The sequence below is a fragment of the Musa acuminata genome, chromosome BXJ3-5 (genome assembly GCF_036884655.1).
Source record: "Musa acuminata AAA Group cultivar baxijiao chromosome BXJ3-5, Cavendish_Baxijiao_AAA, whole genome shotgun sequence".
Classification (NCBI taxonomy): domain Eukaryota; kingdom Viridiplantae; phylum Streptophyta; class Magnoliopsida; order Zingiberales; family Musaceae; genus Musa; species Musa acuminata.
Genome location: NC_088353.1, coordinates 24,319,559 through 24,344,747, shown reverse-complemented (window position 1 = coordinate 24,344,747; position 25,189 = coordinate 24,319,559).

The following is a 25,189-nucleotide window of genomic DNA, read 5'->3' as shown; positions in this document are numbered from 1 at the left end:
TACTTGTCCTTGACGGTGATGCCATTTAAAGTTCGGTAGTCGATGCACATCCGCCAAGTTCCGTCCTTCTTGCGTACAAGTAGCACCGGTGAGGAATAGGGGTTGCAACTTAGCCGAATCACCCCTGTTTCAAGCATCTCCTTTACGATCTTTTCAATTTCATCTTTTTGGAGGTGAGGATATCAGTACGATCGAGTGTTCACTGGTGGCTTGCTCGGAAGGATTGGAATTCGATGGTCATGTTTCCGAGAAGGAGGAAGACCGCGCGGTTCAGCAAATATGTCGGCAAATTCAGTAAGAAATTGGGCAAGATTTTGATCTTCAATTTCTATTTTCTTCTCTTCTAGTTGTGGCTGGAGATGCATCAAAAAGCCACCATTTACCTTGTGCAAAACTTTCACCATTCGTTGGGTCGAAACGGTGGTTACGTTGCTTCCACGCTTCCCGCGTAGGATGATCTGTTTGCCCTTATAGAAGAATTTCATAATTAATTTGGAAATGTTCCAAGAGACATCACCTAGTGTAGTCAGCCATTCTATGCCAAGCACAGCCTCATAGTCATCGATTGGTAGGAGGAAGAAATCAGTGATAATTTCTTGGTCTTGCAGTAATAGTTTCACCTGCGGGCATCTTTGGTCGCATTTTAGGATTCTGCCGTCGGCAACCTTTACATCGAACTTGCTGCAACCTTCAATATGCAGTGCCATCCGAGCAGCAACCTTACTATTCAGGAAGTTATTAGTGCTACCCGTGTCGATGAGAATAGTGATCGGCTGTTGTTTGAGAAGGCCTCCAACTTTCATCGTTTGTGGGTTTGAGTAGCCGACTAGTGCGTGTACCATAATGTCGGTCGGCTGTGGCTCTTCTTCCATATCTTCTTCTTCATGTTCAAGGCTCTCTTCTAGATGTTCAATGACCTCTTCTTCTATTGGTTCAATCATAAGAAGTCTACCTTTTTTACAGCGATGCTCGCGGCTCCACGGCTCGTCACAATGCCAACATAACCCCTTTGCAGATCGCTCCCGGAGCTCTTCTCTTGTCAACCTTTTTGGTGTAGGGACTCGGTTGATAGTAGAGGGGGCTGAAGGCTTCAGTATTGTAGGTCGAGGAGTGATCCTAGTCCTCCGGGCTTCATGGTGTAATCGCTCCTCTTGAAGTCGTGCGAAAGAGATGGTTGCCATAAGTGTGTATGGTTGTCACGCTTTAACTTCTTCCCGGATCTTCGGCTTCAAGCCCTCAATAAAGGTCCCCAATAGCTATTTTTCAGACCAATCATAAGTTTGATTAGATAACCTTTCAAACCTGGTTTAGTACTCCTGAATGGTGGAGGTTTGTCAGATCTTTGCTAGTTGTCCGTCAATGTTCTCGTAATCGGTTGGTCTGAAGCGGATCAGTAGTCCTTCTTTGAATTGTCGCCATGAAAGGACTCCATAAGTGTGTTCAAACCAGTCAAACCACTGTATGAAATCCCCTTCAAGATGTATAGCTAAAATTTCCACCATGGATACATCCGAAGTTTTATGGTACCGAAAATAACGCTCCGCGCGCGAGATCCAACCAATTAGGTCTCCTTCTTCCCATCTAGGGAAGTCCACTCTCATGCGCGAATAGTTGGGGTCGGTCATAGAGCCTCCCCTCTCTTGGAAGTCCTCTTTGGGCATGATGTGATTAGTTAGAGATCTCTCCTTGATGTGATTTCTTCGGGCTTGGTGGTCGGCCCAAACTGAATTCGGTAAGGAGAGTCCGAATCTTATCCTCCATTCATGCCTCAAAGGCTTCAAATTTAGCATTGATTGCCTCCTCATATGCTATAGTATATGACTCCAAATCTGTGATATTAAGATCTCTCTTTTGTTGACGGGTTAAAGGCATGTATAGGTTGAGAGAAGTGATGGTTTAAAGGGTTGGTGGATTGATAGATGTAGGCCGCGGTTTAGGTTTGTTTTATGGCTTTTTTGGGTGCAGTTTGAGGTTGTGGTTTGGTGGAGTTTTAGGGTTGTGGATGAAAGTTTTCGATCTGTGGTGGATGGCAGTAAAGGTTTGATAGAAATCAATGAAAGTTTGCTGCAGAATTGTGTTGTCTTGTAAGAGCAGAATTATCGTCGAAGAAATAGTGGTTTCTCGACGAAATCTCCACCAAAAATTTGATAGATTTGAGGAGGGAATTGACAGTAATATCTTAGTTTATATGATAGAGGAAATATAGTATCAAGATCAAACAAACAGTGCTATGCGGTTGAAATTCTCCAATGAATCTTTCGTTATAGAGATGAAAACTTTGTGATGAAAAGTTTATGCAGCAATATAGGAACAATTTTTTTTTTTTTGGATTTTCGGATAGGGATAACTAAATTGCAACAGCAGTAAGGTAGGAAACTAGAACCTGTTGCAATTCACAGGATGATCCGCGATGGTGGAGATGATGACGAAATTTGGCGACGATCTTTTAAGCAATTGTGGGAATTGCTTTGGGCGGCTGTGGAGGGCTGATGGATGGCTATGGAAGGGTAACGAGATGCCCAGAACGCTGCTCTGATACCATGTGTTAGAACCCTTATAGATTCTAAACTAGGGGTTGATCTCTTTAGGGGATCAGCCTCCTTGGAACTCTATAGGGGTTCCTCCCTCCAAGTTGCTGCTCAAAGGCTGCAGAAAATATTCATCTATTGCTTATGAAAAGAGGAGGAATACATGGCTATTTATAGGGCTTCTAAACCCTAACTCCTAATAGGATTCCTACTCAAGACTCCTACTTCTAACGAACTCCTAATAGGACTCCTACTTAAGACTCCTATTCCCTTACAACTCATAATTCTTCTCTAAGAAACAATCTCCTAACCCTAGCCGCCCTCTTCACCTCTTTAATAAGAGTCGGCTTAGGTAGATGTTACATGAATGTCCCTCTCAATTAGGATTCTCCTAGCTAGAGTCCTAACATAACATTACAGATTTGGAAGCATATACTATAGTATATGAGGAGGCAATCAATACTAAATTCGAAGCCTTCGAGGTGTGAATGGAGGATAAGATTCATACTCTCTTTACCGAACTCAGTTTGGGCCGACCACCAAGCTCGTAGAAATCACATCAAGGAGAGAGCTCTGACTAATCACACCAAGCCCGAAGAGATGACTTCCAAGAGAGGGGAGGCTCTATAACTGATCCCTACTATCCACACTTGAGGTTGGACTTCCCTATATGGGAAGAAGGAGACCTGATTGGTTGGATCTTGCGCGAGGAGTGATATATTCGGTACCACAAAACCGCGGATGCATCTATGGTGGAAATTGCAGCTATACATCTTGAAGGGGATGCCATACAATAGTTTGATTTGTGTGAACACACTCATAGAGTCCTCTCATGTCGACAATTCAAAGATGGACTACTGATCCACTTCGGACCAACCGATTACGAGAACATTGATTGACAGCTAGCAAAGATACGACAAACCTCCACCATTCAAGAGTACCAAACTAGGTTTGAATGGTTATCTAACCAAACTCATGATTGGTCTAAAAAACAGCTATTAGAGACCTTCATTGAGGGCTTGAAGCTAGATATCTAGAGAGAAGTTAAAGTGCAACAACTGTACATGCTTATGGCAGCCATCTCTTTCGCATGACTTCAAGAGGTACGATTGAACCAAGAGGCCCGAAGGACTAGAATCACTACCCGACCACTAATACTGAAGCCCTCAGCCTCCCCTACTATCAACTGAGCCCCTACACTAAAAAGGTTGACAAGAGAAGAGCTTCGGGAGCGATCTGCGAAGGGGTTATGTTGCCATTACGACGAGTTATGGAGCAGCAAGCATCGCTATAAAAAAGAGAGACTTCTTGTGATTGAACCAGTAAAAGAAGAGTTCATTGAACATCTAAAAGAGAGCCTTGAATATGAAGAAGAAGATGTAAACAAAGAGCCACAATTGACTGACTTTATGGTACATGCACTAGCCGGCTACTCAAACCCACAAACGATGAAAGTTGGAGGCTTTCTCAAACAACAACCGATCACTATTCTTATTGACACAGGAAGCACTAATAACTTCCTAAACAGTAAGGCTGCTGCTCAGATGGTGCTCTATATCGAAGGTTGTAGCAAGTTTGATGTAAAGGTCACCGACGAAAGAATCCTAAAGTACGACCAAAGATGTCCGCAGGTGAAACTATTACTACAAGATCAAGAAATTATCACCGACTTCTTCCTCCTACCAATTGATAACTATAAGGCCATGCTTGGAATAGAATGACTAATGATTCTAGTTGATGTCTCTTGGAACTTTTTTAAATTAATTATAAAATTCTACTACAAAGGCAAACAAATCATCTTACGCGAGAAGCGCGGAAGCAACGTAACCACCGTTTCGACCCAACGAATGGAGAAAATTTTACACAAGGTAAATGGTGGCTTTTTGATGCATCTCTAGTAGCAACCAGAGGGGAAGAAAATAGAAATTGAAGATCAAAATCTCCCCCAATTGCTTGCTAAATTTACCAACATTTTTGTTGAGCCGCACGGTCTTCCTCCTACTCGGCAACATGACCATCGGATTCCAATCCTTCCGGGCAAGCCACCAGCGAACACTCGGCCATATTAATATCCTCAAGTCCAGAAGGATGAAATTGAAAAGATCGTAAAAGAGATGCTTGAAACAGGCTCATCGGTGCCACTTGTACGCAAGAAGGACGAAACTTGGCGGATGTGCATCGACTATCGAGCTTTAAATGGCATCACCGTCAATGACAAGTACCCAATACCAGTGGTGGATGAACTTCTTAATGAGTTAAAAGGAGCTCGAGTCTTCATGAAGTTGGACCTCCGATCCGGTTACCACCAAATTCGGGTATATGAGGATGACATTCCAAAAACTGCATTCCGCACACATAACGACCATTATAAATTCTTGGTAATGCCTTTTCGACTCACTAATGCTCTTTCAACCTTTCAAAGTCTTATAAACGATATTTTTCAGAGCTTTCTTCATAAATTTGTACTACCAAAGTGTAGTTTTCTCCAGCAAAAAGTAGAGTACCTTGGGCACATAATATCAGAAGGAGTGGCGGTAGACCCAACAAAAATTGAAGCAATGCAAGATTAGCTGAAACCTACAAACATGAAATTACTACGTGGGTTTCTTGGACTAACGGGCTACTACCAAAAATTTGTCAAGGACTATAGGAAGATCAGCACACCCCTCACTTCTCTACTAAAAAAGATATCTTTCAATGGTTAGACAAAGCCTCCACCACCTTCGACAAACTTAAGAGAGCCATGACAACGACGTTGGAGCACTACCAGATTTCGGCCGACCCTTCATCATCGAGGCTGATGCATCTGGAGTCGGAATTGAAGCCGTTCTCATGCAAGATGGTCAACCACTCGCATAGACCAGTAAGGCATTATCTCCCTTCCATCAAAATATCTCAATATATGATAAGGATATGCTCGCCATTGTATACGCAGTAACGAAGTGGAGACCCTACTTGATCGATCGGCGATTTTAAATTATAACCAACCATAGAAGCCTCTAAGTACTTTTTGGAGGAAAATATATCATCCCCTAAGCAGCAAAAATGGGTAACAAAACATCTTAGATTTGATTATGAAATTATTTACAAAAAGGGGAAAAAAAATATTATTGCAGATGCACTCTCATGGCTACCTAAGCAAGCTAAGTTTTCAGCCATTTCACTTCCGACTAGCGACTTCTTTGAGGATATTAAGAGGGAATGGCGAGAAGATCTAGAGACCAGTAAGATCATAAAAAAATTGGAGGAAGCACTAAGCTCTGTGGCTCATTACAAGTAGGACTTAAAAGGATTGCACTATAAAGGGACGTATTGTGCTTGAGACAAATTCTACTTGCATTTTCACGAGTAGATTTTGGATATAGTTATTCTAGATGCAGGGAACTAAATTGAAAAGGAGTACAATGTATCACCCATAAATCGATGGCCAGACGGAAGTGGTGAAAAAGTGCTTGGAGATGGCCCAAAGCCATCCACCAAATATGACTACCTAAGGAGAACTCCAGACCCAGCCGAGTGCCATTATTGATCGACGGATTGTGACTCGACGACGATGACCCACTACTGAAGTGCTAATACAGTGGGTGAACTTACCGGTAGAAGGTGCCACATAGGAGAACTTTGACTACTTGAATATGAAATTCTCAGAATTCATGAATCATCAGCCTCGAGGACAAGGCTGATTTGAAGATGGCGAGTCTATTAGGACTCTAGCTAGGAGAGTTCTAATAGAGAGGGGCATTCATGTTAACCTACCCAGCCGACCACTATTAAATAGGTGAAGAGGCCGACTAGGGTTAGGAGGTTATTTCTTAGAGAAGCATTAGGAGTTGTAAAGGAATAAAAGTCTTGATTAGGAGTTAGTTATAAGTTATATTAGGAGTTAGGGTTTTGATGCCCTATAAATAACCATGTATTCATCCTCTTTTCTTAAGCAATAGATGAATATTTTCTGCAGCTTTTGATCAGCAATTTGGAGGAAGGAACCCCTAAAGAGTTCCAACGAGGCCGATTCCCTAAAGAGATTAACCCCAAGCTTAGAATCTACAAGTGTTCTAATAGAGGCAGAATCAGATTTGTGAGTAGCTCTCACCAAAATCCAACCACCTTTGTTAAAAGTCCTACCTTGTATGTATCACTCCGCACCGAATGCAACTTTTGTTGCAAACTCGACATATTGCTCATAAATATCCATTTAAGAGGTATAGTCCACATAAGTTAATTTGGATCCCTAAAGGAACCTTAAATAACTCAATGCAAGATGATAAGTTAGGTAGATCTATTTATGAGGAACCAAGGTAAAGTGGGTACATAAAAGAAAACCCCCTTTCTTGTAGATATGTCTACAATCATAAGCTAGGAGCAAGAACGATAGTTTGATAGTGGATACTCAAGGCTTATAACTAGAGATGCAAAATACTTCATAAAGCTCTCCAACCAAAACAATAAAGAAAATATCATTATAATTAGAACTATTGGTAATGAAATAAATTTAAATGAAGATGTTTTATATTCAATGAAATCATGCTTGATGATGTGATTTGAAATCATATGTTTTAAAATTATGTGCTACATATTTAATCTTAAAATTTTTTTTTGGTTTTCGGTTTTAAATAATGATGCACAATTTTTTTTAATACTAGAGCATACTTAGGAAACCATCTACATTACCTCCATTGGGTTCCACAAAAAGTGATGATGACTTTGGATTTATTAAGATGATATGTCGCCATCTACAACTTGAGACGTACCAAACATGAAATAATCTTCTTATTTATGAAGATATTCTTTAATACAAACCTTGATTCTTTCACCTTATTCTCCCTTGCTTTAATTAGAGTTATACGAATAAACTATTTCTTGATGTCTATGACTTGAATTTTTCTGTATTTATGGTTAGTATGATTGAATCATTAATACACATAGATAGAAAAGTATTAGCCTGCAAAAGTACTATGAAGCTTGCACTTTCTTTAAGCATAAAGTGATGACTTGAATACTAAATATGGGATTAGTATCATCTGCTTAATCATCATTGAATACTGAATAGCACTACTAGAATACTAAACATAGCTACTAGGTTGAAAGGTAAAATTGTAGTTTGAAAATGGGCTAAAGATTGTGCACCAGTAGTAGCACCATTAGACTGGCGATGGCACTGCCAAAGCACACTACCTATAGGTGGTAGCACCGCCCAGCTGGCAGTACCACCACCCGTAACCCTGCCCTATAAAAACCTAAGTTAGGGCCAGCGGTAGAACTGCCCCCAACTCTCTCTACACCCCTCTAAACCTTGCCACACCCCCCATTCATCTTACTTTTCCTCTAGAAACTCAAGAAAACCCTCATCCTTTGCAAATCTAAAGATCAATGTAAACTTTTCAAGAGATCACTATGAAAAGAAAGTTTAAAAAATTACTTGGTCCTTCTTAGGTTCAAGAATTTTTTAAACTTTTGACAAGAAAGTTTAAAAAATTCTTCAAAAGAAACAAGTTTAAAAACGATGTGAAAAATAAACTTGAACCTAAGAAGGACCAAGTAATCTGCTATGAATGTAAAAAGCCGGGACATTACAAAAGTGATTGTCCCCAAGTCAAGAAAAGAACAACAAAGAAGAAGGCGCTCCAAGCAACATGGGATGATTCGAGCGCATCTGAGGAAGAAGAATCCAACACCGAGCAAGTTGCTCATTACGCATTTATGGCCATCGAAGAGGAGGTAACGGATTTATTAGATGCTGATTTATCTTTCGATGAATTATTAAATGCCTTCCATGATTTATTTGATGAATGCAAAGTTATAAATAGAAAATACAAGTTGCTAAAAAAGGTACATGATAATCTTACTTGTGAGTTTGATAAGTTAAAAGTCGAACATCATGATAATTTAAATTCATGTATCAAATGTCATGATTTAGAAACTTTACAAAAAGAAAACTTGCTACTTAAGGACACCTTGAAGAAATTCGAGGTTGGTAGCAAGTCATTAAACATGATCCTTACAAACAAGGGTCATGCTCCCAAAAGAAGTGGGATTGGATTTGTGAGGAGTCCTCACCGAAATCCAACTACCTTTGTAAGAGGCCCCATCTTACACGTTCAACACCAAACCAAGTGCAACTTTTGTTGCAAATCTGGACACAAGACACATTGTTGTCCATTCAAGAAAACAAGTCCAAACAAATTAGTTTGGGTTCCTAAAGGAACCATGATAAACTCTATGCAACATGATAGAAAATGTAGATCTATTTATGAAGCACCCAAAAGCAAATGGGTACCTAAACATCATCCTTTCTTGTAGAAAACTAAACAATCGCAAGCTAGGAGCAAGAAATGGTACCTTGATAGTGGATGCTCAAGGCATATGACCGGAGATCCATCTCAATTCTCTAAGCTCTCTAGCATAGACGAAGGATATGTCACCTTCGGAGACAACAACAAGGGTAAAATCATTGGCAAAGGAACCATAGGTAACAAATCCAACCTCTCTATTGAAGATGTTTTACTAGTTGATGGTTTAAAACATAACCTCTTGAGCATTAGTCAATTATGTGATAAAGGATATATTATAAGATTTGAATCTAATGCCTGCATCATTGAAAAACCACACAAAAATATATCTATGATTGCATTAAAACAAAACAACGTATACACTATTGACATCAATGACTTATGTGATGAAATGTGCTTTGCCGTTATGAATGAGGATGCTTGGCTATGGCATAGAAGATTAGGTCATGCTAGCATGAAACTAATCAATCAAGTATCATCTAGAGAACTTGTAAGAGGAATTCCTCATATCAAGTTCATCAAAGATAATGTATGTGATGCTTGCCAATTAGGTAAGCAAATAAAGGGTAGCTTCAAAGCTAAGAATCAAATAAGCACCTCTAGGCCCTTACAATTGATCCATATGGACTTGTTCGGACCAATATCTACATCGAGTCTAGGAGGTAGCAAATACGCCTTTGTCATTATTGATGACTACAGCAGATATACATGGACCTACTTCTTAAAACAAAAAAATGAATGCTTTAGACATTTTACCAAGTTTTGTAAACTTGTTCAAAATGAGAAGGAATCTATGATTTCGTCAATTAGAAGTGATCACGGTGGAGAATTTCAAAACCATGACTTCCAAGAATTCTGTGAACTCAACGGATACAACCATAACTTCTCTACTCCAAGAAATCCTCAACAAAATGGGGTAGTAGAAAGAAAAAATCAAAATTTGCAAGAAATGGCAAGAACCATGTTGAATGAACATAGCCTACCCAAATATTTTTGGGCCGAAGCTGTAAACACTGCATGTTATATTTTAAATAGAGTCCTAGTAAGACCCTTACTCTCCAAAACTCCCTATGAGTTATGGAATAACAAAAAACCCAATGTCTCATATTTTAAAGTCTTTGGGTGTAAGTGTTTTATCTTGAATGAAAAGGATAACTTAGGAAAATTCGATGCTAAATCTGATGAAGGAATCTTTCTTGGTTATTCTTCGGTTTCTAAAGCTTTTCGCATCTTCAATAAAAGAACCTTAATTATTGAAGAATCCATCCATGTTGTTTTCAATGAGATTTCAGAAATTAAGAAAAATGATCTTGATGATGATGTTAATTTTGATTCCTTGAATTTAAACGAAACCCCGTCTCCAACTAGCAACTTGGTTGCATCCACTTCCAAAACATCCTTACCCAAGGATTGGAAGTATATTGATGCTCATCCTAAGGAGCTAATCCTAGGAGACACATCAAAGGGGGTTCAAACACGATCTTCTTTTAAAAACTTTTGTGCCAACGCCGCTTTTCTCTCCCAAATTGAACCCAAATGTATTGATGAAGCCATGAAAGATGATTCATGGATTATCGCAATGCAAGATGAATTAAATCAATTTGAGAGAAATGAGGTGTGGACGCTTGTTCCTAGGCCAAATGACCATTTAGTAATTGGTACTAAATGGATCTTTAGAAACAAGCAAGATGAAAATGGTATCGTGGTTAGAAACAAGGCTAGATTAGTGGCCAAAGGTTTCAACCAAGAAGAAGGTATCGATTACGAAGAAACCTTCGCACCTGTGGCTCGATTGGAAGCCATAAGGTTGCTCCTTGCCTACGCTAGTTGCAATAATTTTAAGTTATTTCAAATGGATGTTAAAAGCGCTTTTCTAAATGGTTTCATTTCCGAAGAAGTTTATGTTGAACAACCTCCTGGATTTGGAAACAATGGCTACCCTAATCATGTGTTTAGATTAACTAAAGCTCTCTATGGTTTAAAACAAGCCCCAAGGGCTTGGTATGAGAGACTTAGCTCTTTTCTCATTGAAAATAATTTCATTAAAGGCAAGGTTGATACTACATTATTTATCAAGAATTTTGAAGATAATTTTCTCATTGTTCAGATTTATGTTGATGATATTATCTTTGGTTCTACAAATGAATCTCTTTGTGAATCCTTTTCGAAAACTATGAGTCATGAATTCGAAATGAGTCTAATGGGAGAGTTAACATTCTTCTTAGGCCTACAAATCAAACAACTAAGCAATGGCATCTTTATTAGTCAAACCAAATATGCTGTGAGTTTGCTAAAGAAGTTCAAAATGAATAATTCAAAAGCCATTGACACTCCTATGAGCACCTCCACTAAGTTAGAAATTGATGAGAATGGAGAAAGCTTCGATCAAAAAACCTATAGGGGTATGATAGGAAGTTTACTTTACCTCACTGCCACAAGACCAGACATTATGTTCAGTGTAGGACTTTGTGCTAGATTTCAATCAGACCCTAAGATATCTCATCTCAAAGCTGTCAAAAGAATACTCAGATATCTTAATGGAACTACCAATCTAGGATTATGGTACCCAAAATCAGAAAATTTTGAATTAACAGCTTATGCTGATGCGGACTTCGCTGGCTGTAAACTAGACAGAAAAAGCACATCAGGATCATGTCAATTTTTAGGACATGCCCTTGTATCCTGGTCATCTAAGAAACAAAACTCGGTTGCCCTATCAACAACCGAAGCTGAATACATTGCAGCAAGTGCATGCTGTGCACAAGTTGTATGGATGAAAAACACTTTAGAAGATTACAAAGTGAATCTTAAAGATATTCCCATTAAATGTGATAACACGAGTGCAATATGCTTAACTAAAAATCCTATACAACACTCAAGAACAAAACACATTGATATTAGACATCACTTTATACGTGATCATGTCACTAATCATGACGTGACCATAGAATTTATTGATACCAAACATCAACTGGCTGATATCTTCACAAAACCCCTATGTGAAGAACAATTTGATTACATAAGAAGAGAATTAGGAATGTTGATGTGTCCGAATACTTAAACTAGTTAAAATTATCTTTCGGATGTTATTACTATTACATGCCTTGACAACGCTTGATCAAATAACATGTTGCAAATTATGTGACAAATATTTTTAACCAAATGCATGTAAGAAGTTCATTTTTCAGGTTGTATGCTAAAAATGGGATGTTCCCGTACACTCTTATGAAAACTCCTTGGAAAATGACTTTCCTCCGTCAAGCAAAAACAATAAAGTGATATATGTGTCATGACTTCCTTTATATGCTTGATAATGCTATCATGCTTTTTGTTGATGACAAAGGGGGAGAAAAATATGAATTGATAAACACTATGTCATAGCTGAACTGCCATAATCATATCTATGTCATAGTTGCAAATACTTGAGTGATGCTATAAACAATGTTATGCCATCCTTGCATCACCAAGAGATATGTGAACATGTACTACAGTTTGCATCATGTCTTGATTTGATATTGTAAAGAAAATGCAAACTTACTAGAAAATCTCAAATGTGAGCATCATGTAAAAAAGTCCTTCGTTGCTTTATATGATTACATGATGAATGGTTACAAACACAATCATACAAACTTGATGATGTATGTCATGCTTTGACATAATTCTTGAAGAGATACATCATGATAGGCATCATGATGGGAGCATTGATAAGTTTAACTGATCTAACTTATCAATACGTCACTTGAATTCTTAGGTCTTGAATTCAAGGTTGACTTATCTCAACTATGGCATATAGATAGGGGGAGTTAAGGACAACTCCTTTATCAATTGATTGTCATCATCAAAAAGGGGGAGATTGTTGAATCTCGGATTTTGATGATGAAGTCAATTGTCATTTGTTATCTAATCTATGTGTTGAGATAAGTGTGCAGGATTAACTACGATGAGAGTAAGACAAGCAGCAGGAGTTGCGCCGGAGTCAAGATCATGATCACGTTGGGAGTTCGAGAGTTCGACGGAAGTTCGGACGGTTGTCGGAGGTTCAGAGAGAACAGATCCGAGAAGTCCAAAAGCTTGCCAAGCGAAGCTCGTCGGAACTCGCCAAGTGGATCGTCGCAAAGTCCAGGAGTATGCCGGATGTCCGCAGAAGGATCACCGAAGGTTATCGGTTGATCGACGGAAGTTGGCCGGAAACTCGCCGGAAGAAGCGATTGACACATCGGAGCAAAGCTGCAGAAGTTGTCTTAGAGATAATCGTAGTTAGCACGATGATTAAGCTTGAAAATGGGAAGTGATCCCATTAGCTTAATCTTGGGGCAATTGGGCCCCTGAAAAGATTCAAAGTGGGTCGAATGGAGTGAACCATTCGGACCCTGATTGCACCAGGAGGTGCAACCGCCCCAGCCAGGAGGTGCAACCGCCTGGGCTGTGGGGTTGAGAGGTGCAACCGCCCCAGCCAGGAGGTGCAACCGCAAGGGTTGCAAGGCTGGGAGGTGCAACCGCCCCAGCCAGGAGGTGCAACCGCCAGGGTTGCAAGGCTGGGAGGTGCAACCGCTCCAGCCAAGAGGTTGCACCGCCAGAGCTCAAGTTCCGAGCTCTGCCAGGCGATGCAACCACCGAGCTCAGTCTTCGAGCTCTGGCAGAGTGGTGCATCAGCCTGAGCTCAGTCTCGAGCTTTGCCAGGTGATGCATTCACCAAGCTCAGTCTTCGAGCTCTGGCAGAATGGTGCATCAGCTTGAGCTCAGTTTGGAGCTCTACCAAGTGATGCAACCACCAAGCTCAGATTTCGAGCTCTGCCAGGTGATGCAACCACCAAGCTCAGTCTTCGAGCTCTGCCAGGTGATGCATCCACCAAGCTCAGTCTTCGAGCTCTGGCAGAGAGAAGCAATCGGCAGAGCTCAGTCTTCGAGCTCTGCCAGGCGGTGCCACCTCTCCAGTCGAGAGGTGCAACCGCCTGATCCCAGAATTCTGGGATTTGATCGATTTGATCGTTTTGAGCTCGAATTTTGAATTGGGTTGGGGCCTATAAATACCCCACCCATTCAGCACTGAAAAGATAACAGACCTATACCAAAATCGTGATCTTTTCTGTGATTCTAAAGAGCTCAAAAGTGTTGTAAAGCCTTTAAGTCTCCTCCTTCTGTTCTTCAAGTTTTCAATTGTAAAGTGAGGAGAGAAAGGTCTGTAAAGGTTGTCTCCTAAGCCTGTCAAAAGGAGAGAAATTGTAAGAGGGAAGTTTGGCCTTCGCCCATTGAAGGAAGGCACCTAGTTGACGTCGGCAACCTCATCGGTGGAGGAAGCCAAAAGTGGAGTAGGTCAAGGCTGACCGAACCACTCTAAATCTCTGGTTTGCGTTTAATTTCGAGTACTTTATCATTACTGCAAACCTCCCTCATCACTACTGCTCTCTGCGCTTTCACGAACAAGTTCTAAGAGCTGTTCTTCCAAATCTGCATTCAGACGTAACTTCGTATTTTCATACATTACAGTTTACGTTTACGTTTGATTCTGCAGAACTATTTTCCGCGCTTTTACGAACGAGCTTCCTTGCAGTTTACGCTTACATTTTAATCCTATTAATAACTGCAATCTGTCCTCTACGATTTTACGAACGAGTTTCAACATTTAGACGTAAAACTGCATTCAGACGTAAATCGGCTTTCCTCGCTCAATCATCAGATTTCAGTTCACGTTTACGTCTTGATTTCAACTGCATACTGCCTTCTGCAAGTATATAAACGAGTTTCAAAGTTTAGACGTAAATCTGCGTTTAGACGTAAAACTACGTTTAGACGTAAATCTGCGTTTAGACGTAAATCTGCGTTTAGACGTAAAACTGCGTTTAGACGCAAAACTGCGTTTAGACGTAAAACTGCGTTTAGACATAAATCTGCATTTAGACGTAAATCTGCGTTTAGACGTAAATCTGCATTTGGACGTAAATCTGAGTTTAGACGCAAAACTGCGCTTAGACGCAAAACTGCGCTTGAACGCAATCTGCGCTTAGACGCAAACTGCACCTAGATACAAACTGCGAATTTGCTTTTCCATCACAATAGTTTTTGAACGAACGTAGCTTTTGATTTTTAAATTATTATAAGATTTCCGCTGCACTAATTCACCCCCCCCCTCTTAGTGCTCTCGATCCTAACACAGTTGACTCCGCAACTCCGATATCCTTGGCACAATACCCGCTCTTCTTAGCCTGATGCCCGAGTTCACGGCCTGAAGCCTTCTGTCGATACGTCGACCGATCCACCGGCCCGACGTCCAATCTTCTGACATGTTCCTTCGGCACAACATGATTTTCCTGCTTTAATTATCTCATCCTGATCGAAGCACCCTGCGCCACTCAAAACGCAGATTAAATCATAAACATATATCAAGTAGTTTCATCATCAAAATACGAGATTCAACACTCACTTCACCTTCTATGTGTTTGACATGATATCCAAGGCTTTGGCTGTGTTTTTATGCATGCTTTGGATAAGAATAAAATGAATGCAACGTCATGTGACATTTGAGCTTCTGTTTATGTTTTGTTCTTTGATATATTCTGAAATGTTTATATGTCTTTGTTATACCTTAAAAAATATCATATGCTATGGATATGCTCCTTATGCCAATGATATGTTCTAATTACCTTTCCTTGATTATATGAACAAAACATGCTTCGAACGATACGACATTATAATTCTGCATTCAGACAAAACATGCTTCTGTTTCATCTTATATCTCTGCTTTGTATTTTGATACCTTATTTGTTTAAAAATTATCCTCTTTACTATAGATATATTAGTCGCTTCACCCTGTTTCTATATAAATTTTTCAAGATAGCTTATCGCTCACTAAAATGTGTAAATTGGGTTGAAGTAGTGTAAAACTATAAGATTTTGGTGCAAATCATTCATACTTCATAAGTTGATGTTGTATTAGTTCCTTTTGTGTGTATCAACAACAAATTTAGATTAATGTATCTTATAAATATTTGAAAAGTATCCCTCATATCGGGATTTTGGGAATGTTTAAGTTTAAACTGTGTAATGATATAAACATATAGTACATGTTAGTTTTGTGATTGTATAGATTCCCATGCTTATGTATTTATGATATGGTTAGGGTTTAGTTGAGTTTGCTTTGAATTTTGTGAATCATTAAGTGATTTGATGATATGATGATAAACTATACAGGATTTATAAATTATGGATTATAGAGATGAATTTTGACTTGAATGTATTCTTAGTGGCCTCAAATGTGCGTTTGGATCCTGGATTATTGTTGAATTATAATATTATTGATTTTGAGTTAGGTTCACACCTCCCGAATGAGGAGTAAATTCAGGGGGCATGATAGAGTTGGTATCAGAGTATGATTTGAGAATCACTAAATTTTTTATATGCTAGGTGAGCAATAAAATTTGAGGGGTTTAGTGACTTTTATTCAGAGATTGATAAAAAAATTTTCTTTTGTTGTTTTTAGAAAGCGAGGATGATGAGATCATCTGGTTCTCCTATTGCATCTACTGCTGATCAATTGAGTGGAATTATGAGAACTCTGGAGACTATGACACAAGTGATGCAATAACAAGTCTGACAAGGAAGAAATGATGGAACGGGGACATCAAACCGGACTGGGTTGAGAATTGAACAATTTAAGAAGCTTAGTCCTCCCAATTTTAGTGGTGAGCCTGATCCAATGGTAGTAGAACGATGGATGATGCAGATAGAGAAAATATTTGATATCTTAAATTGTCCTGATAATTAGAAGGTTTCTCTTGCAGCCTTTATGTTAGAAGAAGAGGCTGAGCAATGTTGGAGAATGATTAAAAAGATTTCTAAAATCAAACATGAGTCAATCACATAGAAGGTATTCATAGAAAATTTCAACAATAAATATTTTCCAAATTGCATTAGAGAGCAAAAAGAATTAGAGTTATTAGATCTCATCCAGAGAAATTTGATGGTTGCAAAGTATGAATCTAAATTCACTGAGCTCTCTAGATTTGTCACTCATATAATTGATTATGAAATTAAAAAAGTAAAAAAAATTGAAAGAGGCCTAAGGCCAGCTATAAGAAGTTGGATAATAGCATTAAAACTCCAAGCTTATGCCAATGTAGTCGAAAGGGCTTTGATAATTAAAAGAGACTTGGAGAGGATATTTAGGAAATCAGGGATAAGAAAGATAAGAAGTTTATTAGCAAAAATAAGAGAGGGAATGAATCTGAAACAAGTTATAAGAGGGTCAAGATGTCCATATTTAAGAATGGAAAACTACCATAGAGGACCCCGTCATGTGCTAAATGCAGATTAAATCATTAAATGAATTAATGTTTTCGGACGACTAGAGCTTGTTTTGTTTGTGGGAAGTTAGATTATAAAGTAAGAGATTACCCACTGAACAAGAAGAAAGAGCCACTACCTCCTAAGTCAACAGCCCATGCTAGAGTATATGCTATTACTGAACAAGATTCTAGAGCCTCTAAATTAGTGGTTGAAGGTATTCTTCATGTTTCTAAAAGAAATGCAAAAGTTTTGTTTCATCCTGGTTCTTACTTATCTTTTGTTTCATAACACTTTGCTTGTTATTTGGGCATTCAACCTAGACCCTTGGATTATATGTTATATGTAACTACTGCTATTGGGGATTCTTTAACAACAAACTTGGTTTATCTATCTTGTTTGATTTCTATTGGAGAATATGAACTTCTTGCTGATTTGATTCTCCTAGAGATCTAGGGTTTTGATATTATACTTGGCATGGATTAGCTATCTTCATATCATGCTAGTTTTGATTGCTATACAAAAATAATTACTTTCTGCATACCAGATCAACCTATATTTTACTTTGAGGGTATTAGGCATGATTTGCCTCCTTGCTTGATATCAACTCTTCAAGCTTATTGTCTTATGCAGAAGGGTTGTTTTTATTATATTGTGTGTGTAAAGGAGCATTCAAATCAAGAACTCACCTAAATGAAATTTCAGTGGTCAAAGAGTTCCCTGATGTATTTTCAGATGAGTTGCTTGGTTTACCTCCAGACAGAGAGGGTGAATTTGCTATTGATTTGGTCCTTGGGACAACCCCAATATCTAAACCTCCCTATGGAATAGCACCACTCAAGCTAGAGGAATTGAAGAAGCAACTATTAAAACTATTAAATAAGGGTTTCATTCGACCTAGTGTTTCACCATAGGATGCTCCGGTGCTATTAGTTAAAAAGAAAGATGGAATATTAAGGCTTTGTATTGATTATAAATAGTTGAATCAGGTTACCATAAAAAATAAGTATCCCCTACCGAGAATTGATGATTTGTTTAATTAATTGTAGGGTGCACAAGTATTCTCCAATATTAATCTGATGTCAGGTTACTATTAGTTGAAGATCAATAAGGAGGATATTCCAAAAATAGCTTTTAGAACTCGATATGGTCACTATGAATTCTTAATAATGCCTTTTGGTTTGACTAATGCCCCTATAGCTTTTATGGAACTGATGAATAGGATATTTTAGCTACTCTTAGATGACTGTGTAATTGTATTCATTGATGACATATTAGTGTTTGATCAACTGCAGGGTGCACAAGAATTCTCTAAGATTGACCTGAGGTAAGGTTACTATGAGTTGAAGATTAAGGAGGAGGATATTCCAAAAATAGTTTTCAAAACTCGATATGGTCACTATGAATTCTTGGTGATGCCTTTTGGTTTGACTAATGCCCCTACAGCTTTTATGGAACTAATGAATAGGATATTTCAACCGCTCTTGGATGGCTATGTAATTGTATTTATTGATGACATATTGGTGTATTCAAGGAGTAATCAGGAGCATGAGGAACACTTGAGAAATGTATTGTCCATACTAAAAGAAAAGAAGTTGCATGCAAAGTTCAGCAAATGTGAATTTTGGTTGAATGAAATTGCTTTCTTAGGCCATGTGATTTCAAGGAAGGGCATATCCGTTGATCCAAAGAAAGTGAAAGTTGTAATTAAGTGAGAAGTACCAACAAATGTGACGGAAGTTAGAAGCTTTTTGGGCATAGCGGGTTATTATAGAAGATTTGTGGAGGGATTCTCGCGAGTTGCTCAACCTCTCACGAAACTCACTAAAAAGAATATGAAATTTGTATGGGGTGATGATTGTGAGCAAAGTTTTCAAGAGTTAAAAAGAAGATTGACTAGTGCCCTGATTCTCACTATTCTAAGTGTTAACGAGAGATTTATAGTTTATACCGATGCTTCAAGAAAGGGCCTTGGGTGTGTTTTGATGCAAGAAGTGATTACTTATGCTTCTAGGCAACTAAAGAGCTATGAACTGAATTATCCAACTAATGATTTGGAATTGGCAACAATTGTTTTTGCTCTATATTGAATCTCGTATTTTGATGATGAAACTAATTTATAATTATTTATGATTTAAACTACATTTTGAGTGACACATGATGCTTCGATCAGGACGAGACAATTAAAGCAGGAAGAATCATGTTGGGCTGGAGGAACATGTCAGAAGATTGGACGTCGGGCCAAAGGATCGGTTGACATATCGACAGAAGGCTTTGAGCCATAGATTCAGGTATCAGGCCAAGAAGAGCCGATATTATGCCAAAGATATCGGAGTTATGGAGTCAATTAGCCGATTGGGCAATAGGCAGCAAGAGAGGACGATGCGCTGAAGAATCGGACGAAGCGTCGAGGGACCAATGACATGTTGGACAATATGATTAATGCTTAGTATTAATTGTCTAGATCGAAATGTGTTTTTACATGTGTAGGATTAACTACAATAGCAAGGCATAAAGCAAAATGAAGTCCCGGAGTCAAGGACGCAATTTCGTTCGCAGTTCGAGAGTTCGTCGGAAGTTCGGACGTTCGTCCGAAGTTCTGGTGGAACCAGCTGAGAAGTCTTAGAGCTTACCAGAGAATCTTGTTGGAACTCGCTAAGAAGATCATCGTGAAGTCCAGGAGCTTTCCGGGAGTCCACCAGAAAATTGCCGGAAGATCGCTGCAAGCTCGCGGGAAGAATAGACTTACGGACTTGTTTAGCTCAGATTAAGCCTTATATTTCGTAGTTAGCACGTAATTGGGTTTGGATTTGAGCCAACCCAATTTGAGGCTAGCAAGGCCCATGTAAGGACTATGTTGGGCCTAATGAGAGGCCCAAACAATGCCCCAAGAAGTCTCACCGTCATGGCACAGTCTTCGAGACTATGTCAAGCGGTGGTACTGCTAGTCTGGGCAGTGGTATCGCCCAGCATTGCCCCCCAAGGTGGTGGTACCACCAAACCTAGGCGGTGGTACCGCCCAAGGTAGTGTCAGTGTAAGACTAACACTGGGCGGTGGTACCGCCCAGCACAGGTGGTGGTACCACCTATGCCCAAGGTGTTGGGAAATCATGGGGGGCGACATCATATGCGCATCGGAAGAACAAGAAAACAAAAATCCCCGATTCCCAAAAAGATGTTCGTCGTCATGCGAAGATTGGTGCGCAAAATCCGCAAAACAGAAAACTGCGTATAGAGATTGTGTTACCTAAGGAGATCGTATATCCCTGTTTCCTTGCAGATCCTTAGGAGAGGGTGAAGGAGGTCAAGCGTCCTCCTCTCTAGCGGTGATCCACACAGCAGGGTTGCGACGACGCTCCTCAAAACTCCAGGCCTACTCTGAGGTGGAGAGGGAGAGGAGAATAGGAAGGGCAAGCAAAGACTCTAGCCTATGAGGCTGTGAATCCCTCCTATTTATAGAGATCCCGTGTCAAACCCTAATGGGTCCTTCCCTAGTGGGTATTGGATCTGCATCCAATAAGACAAGGGCTCCGTCAGATATCTCATATCCGAACCTCTACTCATCGCAATGCCTACCATATGTGTGTGACCCTCTAGGCCCAATATCGAGCTGGCCGTGAGTCATACCTGTCAGAACTCCTTCTAACTCAGTGAATTATTATCTCTGTAATAATTCACTCGACTCATCGACTATGGACGTACTAGGCCACTACGCCATAGTCCCCAGACGATACAGGGGAATCCAATCCATTGGACCTGTCTGTCCTCAGTTACCATGTACCTATAGCCCCTCATCCATCTAATATCCTAGAGACCGTATATCGAGCATGGTGTTGTCAGACCCATACGGTTTCTACTCAAGTCTCGCTCTAATCGGATTCTCCCGGAGAACTCTTTCTCTCTCAACCCGAATGACCCTGGCCAGGGATTTGTCTGAGCAAGAACACATGGGATATTCCTCTCATGATGCCGAGAGTGGATGATCCTCTATCGACACTCAATAGCCCTCGTAAGGTCGACTACCACTCCTAATGACTAGTTGTACTAGATCTGGGACAGCCAAACCTATAAGTCTGGTATCAAAGAGTGGAGCACTCATACAGGACATCCTTGGTGTCTCAAGTCTAAGGACTAGATACACCACTCGGACTACAGAATCGCTGTCTGACAATAAGGCATCATCAACCATCCAGCATTCCGTAAGCGGATCAATCAGTGAACTCATTCTCCAATGAGCACCTATAATGTATCCCTAGTGTCCCTACACGAGCAGCTATGAGACTAGCTGCATCCATCATATGGACGGGTATACAGCACACCAGTCTATCCGGTTATCACGATGTCCCTCTCGAGTAACCTATGATCGGGATTATTTAGGATATGTGTTTGAAGGTGAATCGATCTTATTATCGTGATCTCATCATGATCCGATTCCCATTGCACAAATCCAAGGACATCACAATATATGTATGCTTTTATGCAATAGTTATAAAGTGATATACGCCAAAATATAATAGGGAAAAAGATTCTGTATCAAGTCACATGTGTCATCACTCACGTGATTGACTTGCTGGGCACCTATGACTAACAATCTCCCACTTGACCTAAAGCCAATCACCTATGTGTTTGATCCCCATCAGACCCCTATAACGCTCAAAGACAATCTAAGACAACAGCTTTGTCAATGGATCTGCAATGTTATCTTCGAATGGAACTCTTTTCACTACTAAATCTCCTCGGGTTACGATCTCTCTTATAAGCTGGAACCTCCTCAGAACACTTCTGATGAGACCCGGGTTCCCTTATTTGAGTAATCACCCCATAGTTGTCGCAATATAAGGAAGTCAACTTGTCGCTATCTGTATCGACTCCCAAATCTGTGATGAACTTCTTCACCTAGACTCCCTCCTTTGCTGCATCTGATGCAGCAATGTACTCCGCCTCTGTGGTCGAGTCAGCAGTGGTATCTTGTTTGGAACTCTTCCAGCACACTGCTCCTCCATTCAAGGTGTACACATACCCTGAATTCGACTTGCTATCATCGACATCAGATTGAAAACTTGAGTCAGTGAAGCCTTCAACCTTAAGGCTATTACCTCCATATACTAGTAAAAGATCCTTAGTCCTTCTTAAGTACTTAAGGATACACTTTACTGCTTTCCAGTGCTCCAAGCCTGGATCCGCCTGATACCTACTCGTGACACTCAGAGCATGCGCTATATCAGGCCTAGTACATAGCATGACATACATGATAGACCCTATTGCTGAGGCATAAGGTATCATATCCATGTTCGCTCTTTCTTAGAATTTTCAATGCCAAACATTTTGACAATGGTTTCTATGTACCTGGACTGGGACAAGCCAAGCATCCTCTTAGATCTATCTCTAATCCCCAAGATATAGGATGCTTCCCCTAAGTCCTTTATGGAGAAGTGTCTAGATAACCAAGTCTTTACCGTGGATAGCATTCCTACGTCATTCCCAATAACGAGGATGTCATCCACATATAACACCAAAAAGGTGATAGAGCTCCCACTTACTTTTCTGTATACACAAGGCTCATCTTCGTTCTTAATGAAGTCATAAGATATGATTGCCTCATCAAATCTTATGTTCCAACTTCGGGAAGCTTGCTTTAGTCCATAAATGGATCTAAGCAACCTACACACCTTATCTGGGCAGTTCTTGGACACGAATCCCTCAGGTTGCATCATATACACCTCCTCCTCGAGGTTCCCGTTGAGGAATGCGGTTTTCACATCCATCTGCCAGATCTCATAATCATAGTGTGCTGCAATAGCCAATAGAATTCTGATGGATTTTATCATTGCTACGGGTGAAGGTTTCGTCGTAGTCAACACCTTGCCTTTGACGATACCCCTTAGCCACTAGCCTTGCTTTATAGGTCTCTACCTTTCCATCTACTCCAATCTTTTTCTTAAAGATCCACTTGCAACCGATGGGTACAATACCTTCGGGCGCATCAACTAGGTTCCAAACTTTATTGGAGTACATAGAATCCATCTCAGAATTCATGGCTTCTTTCCACTTCCCGGAGTCTATACTCATAATAGCCTCCTCGTAGGTCTGAGGATCAACATCCTCTACATCCTCTGCTCTAATATGTCCCACATATCTCTCAGGAGGATGGGATACTCTATCAGACCTGCGTAAAGTTGAAACTTGTGTATTAGGTACCTGAACAGACTCGGACTGTAGAGTGGTGCTTGAGCTTGGTTCTCCAACCTCGCTCAACTCTATCATTCTCCCACTGTCTCCGCCAAGAATGTGTTCCTTCTCAAGAAACACTACTCTATAAGCTACAAAGACCTTTTGGTCCTCGAGATGATAGAAATAATACCCACATGTTTCCTTGGGGTGTCCCACAAATTTGCATCGCTCTGTCCTTGATTCTAACTTATCGGGGTTGTGTCTTTTAATGTGGGCAGGGTAGCCCCAAATCTTAACAACCTTAAGATCAGGCTTCTTCCCTTTCCATATCTCATATGGTGTAGACAATACCGACTTAGTTGGAACTCTGTTCAGAAGGTAAGCTGCGGTTTCTATGGCATATCCCCAGAATGAGATGGGTAGGTCAGCAAAACTCATCATGGACCGTACGTACCATATCTAATAATGTACGATTTCTCCTTTTAGAGACACCATTGAGCTAAGGTGTATAAGGAGGTGTCCATTGGGATAATATCCCATGGTCCTTGAGGAACTAAGTAAACTCTATACTTAAGTATTCACCTCCTCGATCTGATCGAAAAGTTTTGATACTCTTTCCAGTTTGGTTCTCCACCTCATTCCTATACTCTCTGAATTTCTCAAAGGCCTCGGACTTGTACTTCATTAAGTACACATATCCATACCTTAAGAAATCATCAGTAAATGTAATGAAGTAGGAGTAACCTCCAATGGCATGAGTTGACATGGGTCTACATACATCACTATGTATGAGTTCCAACAACTCAGTGGCTCTCTCTCCAGTTCCACTAAATGGAGAGTTGGTCAATTTTTCACGAATGCAAGGTTCACAAGTTGCATATGACACGTAGTCGAATGGATCTAGATATCCATCATTTAGCAACTTTTGAATCCTTCTTTCATGGATGTGACCTAGCCTACAATGCCATAGGTATGCACTATTCACCTCATCTTGTTTCCTCTTAGACACTTACATTCATGATATGTGGAGTAGTGTCTTGCATAAACAAACCTTTATGCAATATTCCTCTCGTCAATCTCCCCTTAGCTTTGCTAGAATTTACAATAAATTGTAGATGTGATAAGCAATATTGGTATCCAATACCAATGCACTATCACAAAAATCTAACAATTGGAGATTGATCATGAATGTACTTGAAGCTTCACCAAGCTTCTTGTTTCGCCCTTTCTGCAAGGTACTCTTTGCAGTTCCTCTTCCAGTGCCCATCTTTACCACAGAGGAAGCACTGGCCTTTGTCCTTTGCTGGGTCTTTCTTAGCAACCTTTGCTTTACCTGGTCTGCCCTTGCCCTTTCCCTTCTTAAGGGACCTTTCTGCTTTCCTTTTCTTTCTGGTCTCCCCAGTATAGAGAACTGGCTTCTCTTTCTTAATAGTACTCTCTGCCTCCCTCAACATATTGAGGAGCTCTGGGAGAGTCACCTCAAGCTTGTTCATATTAAAATCCATTATGAACTATGAAAAGGAATCTGGTAGGGACTGAAGCACAATGTCCACACACAAGTTATCCTCTAGGACCATTCCTAGACCTGTGAGTTTCTCTATCCACTCAATCATCTTTAGGATATGGTTCTGAACCGGTGTCCCCTCAGTCATCCTAGCTCGGAAAAGGCTCTTGGATATCTCATATCGCTGAGTCCTTTCCTATTCCTCAAACAATTTGCGGACATGTAGGAGAATGGATCTGGCATCCATCTTTTCATGTTGTCTCTATAACTCAGGAGTCATAGAGCCCAACATATAGCACTGAGCAAGAGTGAAGTCATTAATGTACTTCACATACCGAGTGATCTCATCCTCGCTTGCCCCTTCTTCGGGCGTAGGCATGACTATATCAAGGACATACAAGATTTTCTCCACTGTG